Source organism: Numida meleagris, chromosome 2, assembly GCF_002078875.1.
Source record: "Numida meleagris isolate 19003 breed g44 Domestic line chromosome 2, NumMel1.0, whole genome shotgun sequence".
Taxonomy (NCBI): domain Eukaryota; kingdom Metazoa; phylum Chordata; class Aves; order Galliformes; family Numididae; genus Numida; species Numida meleagris.
In genome coordinates, this window is record NC_034410.1 from 42,091,923 (window position 1) to 42,103,970 (window position 12,048).

General features: G+C 39.3%; 1 protein-coding gene across 8 annotated transcripts in view; it reads right to left on the reverse strand.

Annotated features, from left to right (window-relative positions):
* The window catches only part of CPNE4 (copine 4), a 268,973-nt gene that overhangs the window by 150,240 nt on the left and 106,685 nt on the right, over positions 1 to 12,048 (reverse strand). The window lies entirely within an intron of this gene.

Genomic DNA, 12,048 nt, shown 5'->3' on the forward strand with positions numbered 1-12,048 from the left:
GGATACCGCTTCTTCACTGCCTGGAGTCCTGATCATTGGAGGCTGCATTGTGTCAGGCTTAGTATAGGAAGAATTCAGGATATAAGATACTATCATATACAAATCTGACAAATTTTCAGACGCTTAATATTTTGCGTAGGTATCCAAAGAATGGCATATGTTATTTTTACACGGCATTTTCATGGCACACAGTCGTTTTCATCCCCCCAGGCTACTGTGTGAACTAACATACTCATACAAAATCACTTGGCTTAAAGAGCAGCCCAGGTCATGCCTAGTTCATACCTCCCTGCTTGAGACCAGAGGTGAATATAGATATGAGAAGGGAGCTACAAAACAAATTTCCCTGTGTGCCAGCACTACCATTTTTTTCCTGCCATGCTCAGCTCCTGAAGCAGATGTACTGAAAACAAACCTTCCTTGCTCTCCTGTTCTTCACCTTTTTCCTCTCCCGTCTCCCTTTCCAACACCTCCAGACTCCTAGCAGTGGCTGTTGCAACTCAAGGATTTTAAATAATATATGTGGTAAAGTAAAACATATGCATCTGGGGAAAACGAAAGGCCAACAAGGGTAAGACTGATATGAAAGGAACAGATACTAAGAGGAAATGGAAAACTGCACCCACTGTACTACTTGCTTCCCAATCAAGATCACACAATTTCTCCCATATTGGTTTTAATGGGTATTTGCAAAACAAAACAAAACAAAACACCTGACATTGCAGCAAGCTACAGAATCACCACTCTTCAGAGGCCCAAGACTCCCTAGCAACAGAGGGGCTTGGCCACTGCTGCACGCCCACCTGCCCTGCAAGGCACAAGCTTGCTGGTGGATCAGCAGCTCCCACCATGTTCCTACTGCCAGGCGAGGCAAGCTTTGCAAGATGACAACAGAGGTGCAGGAGAGCAGCACCGTGGCAAGCCAATGCACTGCAATTTTTTCCACAACAATTCCTATCAAAATTCAGACCTTGCCCTTTTAAATGGCCTTCCCTCCAAACATTCCCTCTTCCCAGCAGGAGCCAGCAATCAGAACCCAAAGGCTGATTATTTTCCCTCTGCTGTCCAGAAACATGGTTTGCCAAAGAACTAGAGCTTTTAACTAACCAGAATATATTTTCATCAATCCAAAATGGATGATTAGGATACTCCAATAGCACAAAGCATCAAAAAGGAGAAGCCAAAAAAAAAAAAAAAAATCAGCAAACCTGATAAAGACACAATTACTTTTACAAGGTAACCAAGTTTATTCTACTTTTTAGAAGATAAAATTCCAATAAGCAATCAACTATGTCATATTTTTTGCAGAAAAACTGATGAAACTACTCAAGAGACAAGTAGTAATTCATTGCTCAGAAATCTATTCCACAACTCAGAAAAGTAAATTTTACTCTCTTCCGTATTTGACTGCCTCCAGGAGACAGTTCCTAGCTACCTGCTCAGAGAGCAGTCATTCCTCATTGCTTGTTTTGCTGTCTCTCTGGAGAAGGTAATATGGAGCAAGGGTTAAAAAAAAAAAAGTCTCTAATTATTTCCATTTCAGAGTGTTTCATGATTCTCAGCTGGGGATTAGAGCAGCATGTCATAGATCTAAAGACCATGCGACTTTGTAGAGAAGCATGGAAATGAAAATGTGTGGGGAGAACGTGAAAAGGGGACACAAATAGTGAAGTCATTCCTTGGTTTCCCTCAGGAATCAAATCACGTACAAAGCATGTTAATTTAACTGCTACCTTAAAGTAAAAAACTCTGTCCTTCCTCTACATCTCTCCCCATATTACAGTGAATTTCCAGCATTGCTATTAATTTCAATGGCATTTTTGGATTTTACATTTCTCTGAAATAACAGTGATGTTTAGGACAGGGTACATGGGAGAAAAAGCCAACAAAAACAGTGAGATTTGGAACTTTTATGATTGTTACAGATGAGTCCACATTTAAAAACAAAACTCATAAACTGTAGCAGAGTTTGGGCTAAGAATTGAATGGGTTTGCCTCATTTTGGAAGTCTAAATTTGTCCCAGGCTGAGATCCAACTCTGAAATGCTGGGCCGGGTTTGACGGCAACATCAACAGGTAGGTTCATTAAGTTTTTTCAGGTACTGGAAACCAATCTGCAGACTGGGGCCTACATAGGTAGCTAATGAGCAGAGGCATACAACTGTGTCAGATCACAGAGTATATAACGAAGGAGATAAGGTCTAATGAACCAGCACAGAGGTACTTGGCTAGCTACTCACACAAGCACTGAGCATCTCCACAAAAAACAGATAGAGCTTAAACTTTTCCATTTAGAACCTTCACCTGTCCTACTTCTTTTCTCACTGCTAATGCTCAGTAGCAATTTTTGTCTCCCATATGTGTGTGTCCCTCTCTCTCTTTGCCCACCTTGATTATACAAGGCAAGTCCCAGTGGTAGTTCTAGACTGAATTCCATGCCCCTGGAAGCAGGGCACGTGCAGGCTTTCCTAAATGACAGCTCACAACATCTTTCCCACTTTCTGCCTATTTAGAGTTACTCTGGCCATCATACACAGAAGGTTATGTAGGTATACAGAATTCACACTAAGTTCCAGAAACAACTCAGAATTTGGTGTTGTAGCATATGTATGCTGTTGGGTTTTTTTGTTTGTTTGGGTTTTTTTTGCTGCCACACGTTTAATTAGGTCTAACTTTTAAGGATCATCTGTTTTTACTTTGAGCCTCAGCAGGCAATATCTATCCGTCTACTCCCAGCCATGGCTACAACGGCAACATCAATACAAACCCCTTTCATGTGGAATGACTGCTACAAATACCTGTGATTTTAACAAATGTTCTTCAGCTATCTTCTGGCTTTATGCCACCACTACATTGCAAGGGCAAACAAGTATAGATATTAGGGTATCACAAATTTTAACATCAATTTCTGTTCTGAGCTTAGATCACTTACAGATTAGAGAGACCTAAATCCATCCTAAAACAATTTGTATTTCCAACATAATGGGTGTGATAAAAACATCACATAAAACACATTCTTATGCTCATATCGTATATCTGATTTGTCTAGCTAAACTGACATATCTGCTTTCACCTTGCAAAGAAACAAGGACATTCACAAACTTTCACTTAAAGCTACACCACTGCAAGATGCCTAGTCTAGCAAGGAAGCTTCACTTGAGAAATCTTATCTTTAATACTAGTAAAAGTCTATTATTTGTAAAATATTAGTTGGCAAAAAGTCACAGGACTTGCAATTAAAATATGCAGAATCAGAGTGGAATAGCGCCGTGCGTGTAAATTATGCATGTTTCTTATTAAATCAAATCACTTTAACTCCTCTTCTCCCCCTCCCTCCCCCCCCACTTATTACACAACTTGTCATCTCTTATTTACAAGCCATATGATACACAACCCAAATAGAGAGGGCAAACATCCACGAAGTGTGCAGGAAAGGGAGATATTTGCATTTGAGATATGAATATGTATTAGCAGGCAACACATTCCAGATACATATTTTAAAAGCGAGACTGTTTATTTTGACAAGCTTATTGCTAGAAATGCCATTGTGTGCTCCCCCACGCCTCACAGCACAGAGATGCTGCTCTGACTGAATCCCTAACACCCACCTCAGACAGACCCAAGGGATCTCGCTAAGTCATTTTCCAAGACATGGACTGAAGAGGAAGTTGCAGCACTTACTGGTAAAAGCAGGAAAGTCTCAGGGACAGGGAGAAAATCCTTTCCTATCATTCTTTTCTTTTTTTTTTTTCCCCCTTGTCCTTGGCTTTTTTCTTCTTCTCGTTGCTCACTGTAAACCCTCTGAAACTGAGAACTCTTAAAAAACACTGGCATCTGCTGGAAAAGAAGCACTTCTGAAAACTAGAAAAGTCTGGTTTTGTTTCTGAAATCAGAACAGTAAAGCTGTCTTCAAGGGAAAGAAGAGAACCCCCTTTGACATTCCTGCTCATTTATTTAACAGCTTGGGACATACACAGCTCCCCAAAGCTTGAGCAGGAGATGACTTTCTTTGCTGTGTCACAGCAGAGATATTGATTTTCCCAATACATTTGTCAAGTTTTAAAATTTATACAGAAATATATTTTGAAGAGTATACTTATCTTTGAGTCAAACTCTTATAACACATAGTTGCTTGAAAGGAACTCAGTTGTTTTGTTGTTTTTTTTAAACTTAAATGTACAGAGAAGTATTTTCCCCTCAAACTGTTTAAGATAGATTCCTTACAAGTCCCCAGCTCCCCCTGCTCACACACTTTGCTAACACTTGTAAAGTACATGAAAAATACTACATATTCCAGTTTTCACCCCTTTATTTTGTTGTTCTACTTGGAGTTGATATGCACTTAGAGCTCCCTCTTCTCTTTCTCCTTCCCCCACCCCCCAATTATCCTTTCTACACATCTGCATGTTTTTTATAGCTTTTTCCTGAATTTCTAAGAAGCTACCTAGAAAATGTTAGTCAACGAAAGTTAGTTATCACAGTCAAATAAGCTAGGCTTGCAGCAATGTCACTTGTGTAACATCAACAAGAGTGAGGTAACTGAAGAGGTTATTCTAGATGACTGTACAACATAGGCTAGGCAGCATACGGTGATTTCTCCTGAGAAAACACTAGATAACTTGTACAGTGTACTTGAATTTTATAATGGCTTGGGGGTATGTGTGATTTTTTTTTTTTTTTTCAACCACTCAAAAGATCACAGACATCACTGTGCTTTATGGAGTGAAACTCTGTAGTAAGAGGTTCACAACATGAGGTTTTTTGTGTTTTGTTCTGCTGTTTTCTTCAACCAAAATGAAAATAAACATCAGATTTAGGGAAGGAGTTGGAACAGGACAGATGTTTTGCATGTCATTGCAACTGAATGATTATTTGAAATACAACCAAAATTTTATTCGTGTCCTTTAGAACATAAATTATGCTAAGTTTGATTGTCTGTTCAGAACCCAAAAGACTACACAGAAGCTCAGATAAAGTCATCAAAATAGATAAGTTGATAACATTTTACATTTTCTTCCAATTTCTAGCATGCCAAATGAACTCCTATTCTTCAGATGAGGCTTTTTAGAGCTATTTTCAGCTGAGGTAACCAACAGAGCCAACCTTTTACTGAGTTTCACTCAACCTCAGTGGAAGCCATTCACAAACTGTGACAACAAGATCCTCCACAGTTGTGACTTTCAGTATTAAAAAGGATTACTATGGCACCTAGCTTACCCTAAATATATTATGTTAACGGGGGAAACTATGTTGATAAGGCACTGAATCCAAATACAGTCTTCTACTGCATTCATAACTTGAGTATGCTGAAGAACACTGAAAAACAGCACCATATTGGGAGAGCATGATAGGGTACATACATTAATTGCGGTACTCTGCTCCCAAAAAGAGGCAAAAAGCACTGCTATTAAATATTTAAGCTTTCCGAGCACCTACAAAGAGGTCACCAGCTAACACAGTCCTACTCTACAGATACACCATATCACCTTCTTTTATTTCAGTCACAATACCTGCACTGCTGTACAGCATGGTAAGAAAAATCTTTAAAGCCTTTGCTGAATCATGTATTTTTATATTAAACACTTTACAATGTGCCAAAGTAGAAAAAAGGAATCAAAGTACCACAAAAATAGCATTAAAGCCTATAAGCTTCTGCTTGCATTTTGTGGCACAAGATAATAGAAACTATAGGTTTTCTTAAACAATCAATGTACAGAATCTATTGTTATCATCAATTATACTACCAAACAAGACTAAAGTACATAAGCATATGCAACAAGCAGAAAATCCTATGCATACAAAAGGCTGCCTTAATATCTTTCCTAGGACTTCTTTGACATTCATTTTACTACTGTAATGAAACTGTTACATAATTTTGGGGTAAGAAAGAATTTCAATGTAAGAAATAAACAAGGAAAAGAGAACTAGTCTCTCAATGTTAGTTTCCCAGGAAATTGTGAGAACTTAAAACTGTACCATTAGAGAACATGCAACTAAGATGAAATGACATTTTGTTTCTGAACACAAATATCTCCTCTTTACCAAAGCATTATATCATCACAAGGAATTGGATGCCAAAAACAATGCAATTTCAGAAATGTGTCAGCAGAAACTTGAAATCCAGGTAAATCCTGTGTTTTCCAGGATCAGGTGTGAGTACAGCTTTAATATGAACTGGATCTGGGAACTGATCTGACAAAGTCCACAGGAAAACAAGAGTATGCACTAGCCTATGTTTAATACTTAGCTGGGTAATTTCTCCAAAGCAGGACCCACCACAGTAGTTCCAAAAAAACCATCACAGATGGGTGTAGGAGAAGTACTCTGGAAGAGGCTGAGATGGTTGTTCAAAGTCACTGTTACACAAACACCAGCACTTTTTGTAAGGATGAAAGCAGTACCCTGCTGGAGGCATCCCTAGAGTAACAGACTAGCCATAAATCCCACAGTCATGGGAAAAAGTAGCCCAATGACTAAGCTCAAATTGAGAAAGCCCTATAGCTAAAAGGGAAGCTCTCCTTTTGGAGTCAATGGGATATTGCTGCATACACACTTATTCATGCACACTGAGCTCAGAGCATGCATAAATGTTTGCAGGATCAGTATCAAATAAGCACATTCCTCTTCAAAAGAACTCTATATAATCTACAGGAAGATTCAGACCAATTACATATTTCATGACTAATTATTCTAATTAAACTGACTGGTAGCCCATTAGTGATTCAGACAGAAAACAAAATATTCAGACTTCACATTCTCCTCCTCCGCACTCCAGTGAAATCTAATGTATCTTACGATATTTTATTTATCTCAGCCCAAAGGCAAAAATATATTGAGCTCTTCCCCAGCCTCTTGCCAGATACTCACCCAGTACGAGAAGATGCTGATGTGGTTTAATGTCACCTTCACTGTTTTACAGCTCCAGGTTATAAAACATTTCTATATTGGCATATACTACCCCATACCAACTCCAAGCACCACTGCAAGTAGTTGCAAACTGTTATCATGAGCTGCCTGTTGGCAGTTTCTCATAGTGCAGACATTTCCATTAGTTCCTTGGTAGCAGTTCACACCACAGTGAACTTCCAACTCATTGCTACAGCCCCAGCAGCTCACAATCCAAACTCTATGTGTCTGCAAGGGGCTGACTGCTACATGGAGAAGTGGGACAAAAATTCATGTATTTACCATAGTATCACAGAATATCTAAAGTTGAAAGAGACCCACAAGGATGACGGAGTCCAACCCATGGCCCCACATAGCACCACCCGAAATCCAAACCCTATGTCTGAGAGCGCTGTCCAGTGCCGGAGGTGAGACCACACAGCGCAGAGCACAGTGTGACAACCCCTTCCCTTGCCCGGGCTGGCAGTGTGGTCCTGATGCACCACCCCTGGGTACAGTTGGCCTTTTGGGATGCCAGGGACCACTGCTGACACATTCAACTTGCCGTCAGCTAGAAACTCCAGATCCCTTTCCGCAGGCAGCTCTCCTGCCTCCTGACCCCAAGTCTGCACACAAATCCAGGGTTACCCCCTTCCAGGTGCAGAAGTCCAGCATTTGTTGAACTTCATGCAGTTGGTGATTGCCCACCCCACTAGGCTGTCGAAATCCCTCTGCAAGGCCTCTTTACCATCAAGGGAGCTCCATTAGGACAACTACTACCTCCTGCTGAGAATGGATGTCTCCAAGCTGCTTGTACTTTTGAAAATAAAACTGAGAAAGGAAATGACCGCCTTGTGTCACTTGTTTAGAGATGAGTAAAACATCTTTATAGCCTTGTATTTACATAGCCTATTCCAGAAAGCATCCATTTTAATGAAGATTTATGGTTCCAAGTGAAGTACCCAGGGTAGTAACTTCCAGAATTGAGGTCAACTGTGTAGCCAGTTTCTCTTTCTGCCTATACATTATGATAATCCTTCGTTATATCATCACCCACTCCTCTCCTGCACCTCAGCCCCCAAGGGCCCACTGTCTCACATGTGGCACAGAGCAGAGCACACTCATAAATTGGGTACTGAATATAACTGAAGAATAATTTCTGTATTTGTTCCCCCTGGACCCTTTTATTCCTGAACATTTTATTGATGCCAGAACTTTCCTCAAATCCTGAAGTGACATGGTGTAACTGACTACTTTTACATGCCCATATTTTCTTTTGAAACTTTTAAATGACTTCTGTTGACCTAAGGAACTTCTCCTATGCATAAGCCAAAGACAGGAAAAATCATAGAGACATAGATGAAATAAAATATGTTCAATAAATTCAAAGAGCCCAGATTTGTTTCTTTGTCTGGGTGGTATTCTTAAGATGGCCGGCCTTGTAAGACCAAGAGGAGATCCTGATCTACAGCTCAGCACAATTGGGTACTGGAAGCACTTCAGAATCTGAAGAGCTCAGCACCACGTTGTTCGAATCAATTCCTCACAAAGTACTCAAATACAAAAAAAGAAAGGAAAAAAAAATAAAAGCACACACACAGAAAGCATTTGAATTACCCTACAAGGTGCTGGCCCAGAGCTCCAATTGCTTCTAAAATAACATCCAGGTGCTCTTAAAAGTCTAAAGCAGCCATTTAATTTTAAATTGCTCTTCACAGCATGTGCCATGAATGCTGATCTCTAAAAAGCGTGTCTAAATCAAACACTCCAAATTGCAAGGTAATTGGTTTTGTTTTTTTTTAAAGGAAAAAGAAAAATGCTCCAACAAGATAGACTTGGCTAACTCAAGTGACAAGGCATGTTTAATATTTTCTCTAAGCAAAAGATATCAAAAAATTAAAAAAAAAAAAACATGTACGTTTTGCAATCTTTTTCTCCCTACTCTGAATAAAAATTTTTACTCCAGGTTAAGCTACTACTTCACCTCAGCTGTGTCAGAGTTACCACTTCTCAGAAGTTTGTATTTATGATTATTTATATTGCAATTGCATGTGGAGAACTAGATAAGGGTTTTAATATCCTTTCTGTATACTTCTTGCAACATGACTTTACATCTAAGTAGTTTACAAAGACAGAAAATAGAGTGGCAAACAACTGGGGAAAAAAATCTCTGAAGGAAAATAATTATTTTAGTTCTGAGTTTGCATATGTACATTTTTAGAATAAGACTCATTTGTGAGGATGAACACAAGGTCCCTGTAGTGGTTTAAGAGATTATCTTTCCCAATGATGGTGATCATCATATCCAAACTGACATGAATCTGACACGTGAAATACCACTTCACAGGTGTACTACATCAAACTACTTTTAAAGAGAGATACTGCAAAACAGCTGCAAAAGAGCAGGAGTAACCACACAAATCCCACTATAAACCTCACTGAAGTATGATCCCATCTGAACTACGTGCCAAGATTTGGGTCCAGCTGGGTTATTCCATTAAGAAGGAAAACCGAGGCTAGCATCAGGCAGCTCTGCTGTAACTATTCTAGAACGTTAATTAAAAAGCCACATGATCAAGGTTTTTCTTTCCTCAGAGCCATGAATATCCTTTAGCCAAATCTCAGTTCCAAAAGCTGATTCTCTAGGCTACTCTTGGGATCACTAACCACTGCTTTCCAGGCTATATTCAAGTTTTCATGCTTCCATCTCTTTAGACACAGTCTCATTTGTTTGTTTTTTTCCCTCCTTTATTAATGCCTCTTTCACCTCACCTTGCTTTCCCCTCTCCCCCACTCACACACCTACTGTCCTCTAGCTTAAGCCACCCCAGCCTGACCATTCAGGACTTCTAGTACCTCTGCATCTGGGCAGTCTTTGATCTGGGGAGACCTTGGCTTCTCAGCTGACCCCAGAAAACATCAGTCACAAAGCAGGGTTTAGCCTGAACTTTGAACACTAGCTGTAGACAATATTTAGCTGTAAAGAAATCAACAATCACATTATAAAAAAAAGCTCAAGCTGCTTTTGGAACAAACTAATCCATTACATCATGAACATCTCTCTTCAGTAGTTACGTGCAACACACCAGCCTTCCTGTGGCGGGGGCTGGAACTTGCTGATCCTTGGCGTCCCTTCCAACCCAAGCCATCCTATGATTCTATGATACATGTAGTTACAGTAAGTGCTGGCACAAAGCTGACTTTTTAATTAGTCACAGTATGTAACTTGGCCAGCAGTTTACCAAATGCTTCTGCATACATGTTACATGACTGCCATCTTTACAGATGAGGGGAGGAAAAGCTGAAATGAAAGGAAAAGGAGGAGGCAGACAGATGGTCAGTAAATTATGTATTCTCACCACAAAGATCCCCAGGAGTAACCAAATTATACAGCACCTCGCAAGAGACATCAAGATAAAAGTGTGTGCTCTTTAAATAGACTGACCTCCAACTCCAGCTGAAATCAGCAGAAGCAGCAGAGTGATACAATGCAAGGGAGCTAAAAAAAAATAATTATCCCACATCAGCTGTGCTTCAGTAAAATGGGTAAGAGCACACTGCTACTTCAAAAGAGGATATACAGATAGAAGGAGGCAAGGCATACTGTGACAATGTAAACTCTGTGAACTCTATCACTGTGCTAGAATCTTATTTTAAAATATTCCCAACACATACAATTAAAATGGATTCAAAAATACGGGCTTCCTTGGTTTCAAAGTTTATTAAAGATGCACGTATTCCTTGGGGTTCTTAGTATTACCCTTCCAAAAATAACATAAACAAACTGCTGACACAGTTCTCCTGAATTATGAAGAGAAGTTTCAGGCTTTTGTATGGTTCCTCAAAGTGCAATGTTTCTAGTCATTCTTTAACTCTTAACTGTGTAAGATGGAAAGGTTTCATCATTAAAGGAAGTTTCAGAGATAAAATATTATCTAGTTGAGAGAGTTGTGCTGCTTTATTTCCCTTTGAACCTGTCACTTACAGTCACCTTCATTATCATGGAAAGCAAAAGCACCTGAAGGTCACAACATGGTCACTTTAAATCTTTATAATACTGGATAAATCCTGAAAAACTAACTCTACTGAATAAATTTAAAAGCAAGCATGCAAACCCTGCAAGCACTTCATTTTCAGCGCTAATAATGCAATTTGGCATTGTGCAGCAAATCCACAAGCAAACAAAATTTGTGCAAAAAACCCCTCGAAGTTAAAAAGAACACAGCATCACTTGGAAGTTGAACTGCAAATAAGACTTTTGTGAGGAGCTGGAGCTACACATACAATTTTAACTTCTAAGTCCAAGCCCCACTCCCCACTGTACGGTAGGTAGGATCCCTAGTTTTTGATATTTTTAGAGAATGTCAACACATTCCTGTTGGTAAAAAAAAAAAAAGTTATATATACAAAAAATGGGAAAGCTGGTTCTAACAGTCCAAAAATGACTTCACTGTGCTAAACACAGGAGAATATCAGGTAAGACCCACTACCCTACAGACAGAAGAGACACTCTTGACAAAATGCATTGATTGTTTTTCTATAAGAAATTATAAGCTCAATACAAAGGTAAGATGATAAAGGAATTACTTTGTGATTAAGAAACTAAGGAAGCAAGTTGGCAAGCATAGTGCCTTCAAGAGAATTAAGTGTGTACTGGGCTGTAAACAGACCTGAAACACTGAATGAGAACTGACAACAAGAAGGCCAGAATTTCAGACAGAGAAGCAAAGGCATAGAACCTTAAACTGTATTTTTTTGGAGCTGAATAAGAATGCATGGCAACTAGTATGCCCAAAACAAGCTCGGAGAAGTGAAATTATAGTTTTAAACACCAAATGTCACAATCAGTGATGGAATGCATGCAATCACATGTAATCCAGAGAGCAGACAAGGCAGTAAAGTTATTGAATCTAGTCTACACATCATGTGGCAGTAACATACTATAAGCTTTTAAGTTTACAGATCTAGCAAGGCTACAGCAGAATAATTAGCCCTCAAAGAGCGTTTAAGTCAAATATGAGATTCAGTGATCACTGTAATGTTTCCCTAAAGCAGCATATAAAGGTGATACAATGCACTCAGTTCTACATCACCAGCATGTATGAGCTTGCTGTTGCAATAGTAAGATGAGTTTTTTCAAACATTTGAAAAATAAAAGCCTTA